Genomic DNA, 2,443 nt, shown 5'->3' with positions numbered 1-2,443 from the left:
AGCATGAAATATGTATTTCTGAGTGCTGTCCACTAAAAAGGGCTAGAAACATCGACAACCTAGTAGCAACAAGACCTCCCATCATCAAGATCATTGTTTCTAAGTACTATTCTCCACTAAGAGGACCCCAGACTGTCTGGAGAAATGGCTGTGTCTAGTTCCCGGGCTTTCCTGGTGGCTCAGATGGTAAAGAATCTGCCTGCAATTCAGGAGACCTGTGTTCAATCCCTGGGTCAGGAAGATCCCCTGGAGAAGGAAATGGCAACCCACTCCAACAATCTTGCCTGGAAAATTCCATGGACCAAGGAGCCTAGCTACAGTGCATGGAATTGCAAAGAGCTGGACACGACTGAGCGACTTAGAGAGAGTTCCAGGGCAAGAAATGTATGGGATGATGGTCTTGAGACATTTTGCTAAGCCAGAAAATTAGGACACTTTTGAAGATAAATAGTTCTGTCAAAAGGACACAGGATTCAAAATGAAGGGGCTCTCACTGACCAAAGATGGGAAAATTTGAACAAGGAAAAGAATCATGACTGTAACTGACTGAAACACATAAAACCATCCACAACATGTAAATCCATGTGTTTATAATAATACTGACAAAGAATAAGAAAACAGAACCTCATCAATCACCACTGGATGTTGCTAGTATACCAATTTATTACCTAGAAAACCAATAAAGAGGGGAAATAAAGCATGAATCCTGCCTTTTCCATATAAGCTATTTCAGGGTAACCAAACAGTTGATGAGGTAGAAATCCTTTCTATGGAAGAATATCAGCAAATGTGTTCAGAAGGAATGACAGAATGAATTAACAGCAGATGCAAAATCATATTCGAAAGGTTGTTGGTGAATTTATGAATCAGGCTGGCAATATCAGAATCCACTTTTCAACGTTAGCATTGCTAAATATCAAATCTCCAGATCTAACTACCAGCTTAAAGGAAACAGTAGGGGTAGAGAAATGAAATAATTGCCACCATGAATAAACACATATACTAAAATTGGAACAATACAGAGAACATTAGCATGGCCCCTGTGCAAGGATGACACACAAATTCGTGCAAGCCAAATCCAGAATACAAAGAATTTTGTAGGACAAATGACTGTTCAGCAAATGAGATGAGGGGCAATTGTAGAATAAAAGAGACTTTGCAAAGTTAACAACCCAGGGTAATGTGTGGACTCATTCAGACACTGGTTTCCAGAGCACTGTCCCCTGTGCTGGAACTTACCCCGTGCACCTTCTTGGTTGAAATCTGCAGCTGTGAAGATGTGTTCTGTCTTTCCCTTGGCTTTGTTAGAGCTGAGGGACATCTCTACCTACAGCCTCTCACAGCAGCTACTGCTAAGTAACAAATAAGTGAGTCTCTCTACATCAGGCCAGTTCACGTGGGTGCTCTCCTAGACTTTAAGGAGGGTCTTCTCATCCTGCCATGACCATCCCATCAGCCCAGCATCCCTGCTACCAGGAACAGAGTGGCTGAGAAGTGAAATCTCAGAGTCTCTTGCTGCCTGACCACACTGTCCTGCCACACTTGTGTTGATATAGTTGTACCCCAGATTGGCAAGGGACAGCTTGGGAAGCAGCCTTCTAATAGGGAGTAGGGGACAGAGCTGCACCCCCTTTTCGCTAACATGTACCCCCTTATTGGATGCAGTCTGCCTGGAGAGAGAAAACAGGACCAACATCTCTCTTCCCTTCCCTTCCTGCCATTATTCCCTTGACAATAAATTGTTTTTTCTTCTAATTCCCTTGTGTCTCAATTGCCTGCTCCACTGGAGTGACAGCCACTATAGATAGAAGGTTCTGTTCCTACACTACAGGGCAATTCTGCAAGCTGGGATTTTTTATATTCTAGTGAAGAGATGAAGGAATATGGGGACATTCTTTCTCACAATAATAATCTTTCTTGCTACCTAATCCCACATATCACACAGAAGTCTAATATTAGTACATTTTTTTCTTTAAAATCCTTTGTAACAAATCCTAATCTCCCAAGCATATGAACACCTTGGCTTAGCAGGGCAAAGAACATGTGCTCAGAAATGCAAAAGAAAAAGAGCACATTAATAACGTCCATATCACTACTCTTATACACACACGTGCACCCACATACAGACTTACTTGGAATTATACATATTTTAAGTTTTATATTTTTAGATAAAAATAATAAATGACTGCATTCTCAGTATAAAAAAACAACCCACCTACTGACTATAATTTACTTTTGCCATCTCGAAACATAGTTGTATGTAGGTATTTACCACTTTCCCATGTAATTTAATATTTTGCTAATATATGCTTTTCAGTCTCTGCATAGTATCTCATTGTCCAGTGTATTTTTATACCATTTCTCAAACTTTAGCCAATTCACTTTACTAGACAGTTAATTTTTTTTCCAGCTGGGTTGGGATGAACAGCCCTTTAGTATTTTG

General features: G+C 40.5%; 1 pseudogene; it reads left to right on the top strand.

The window, feature by feature from the left end:
- Positions 1 to 985: 985 nt before the first annotated feature.
- LOC120868000 lies at positions 986 to 1,085 on the top strand (annotated as a pseudogene).
- Positions 1,086 to 2,443: the final 1,358 nt, after the last annotated feature.

The sequence above is a fragment of the Oryx dammah genome, unplaced genomic scaffold (assembly GCF_014754425.2).
Source record: "Oryx dammah isolate SB20612 unplaced genomic scaffold, SCBI_Odam_1.1 HiC_scaffold_1, whole genome shotgun sequence".
Lineage (NCBI taxonomy): Eukaryota > Metazoa > Chordata > Mammalia > Artiodactyla > Bovidae > Oryx > Oryx dammah.
Note: the sequence above shows the minus strand (reverse complement) of the source record. Positions and strands in the feature narration are given on the sequence as shown.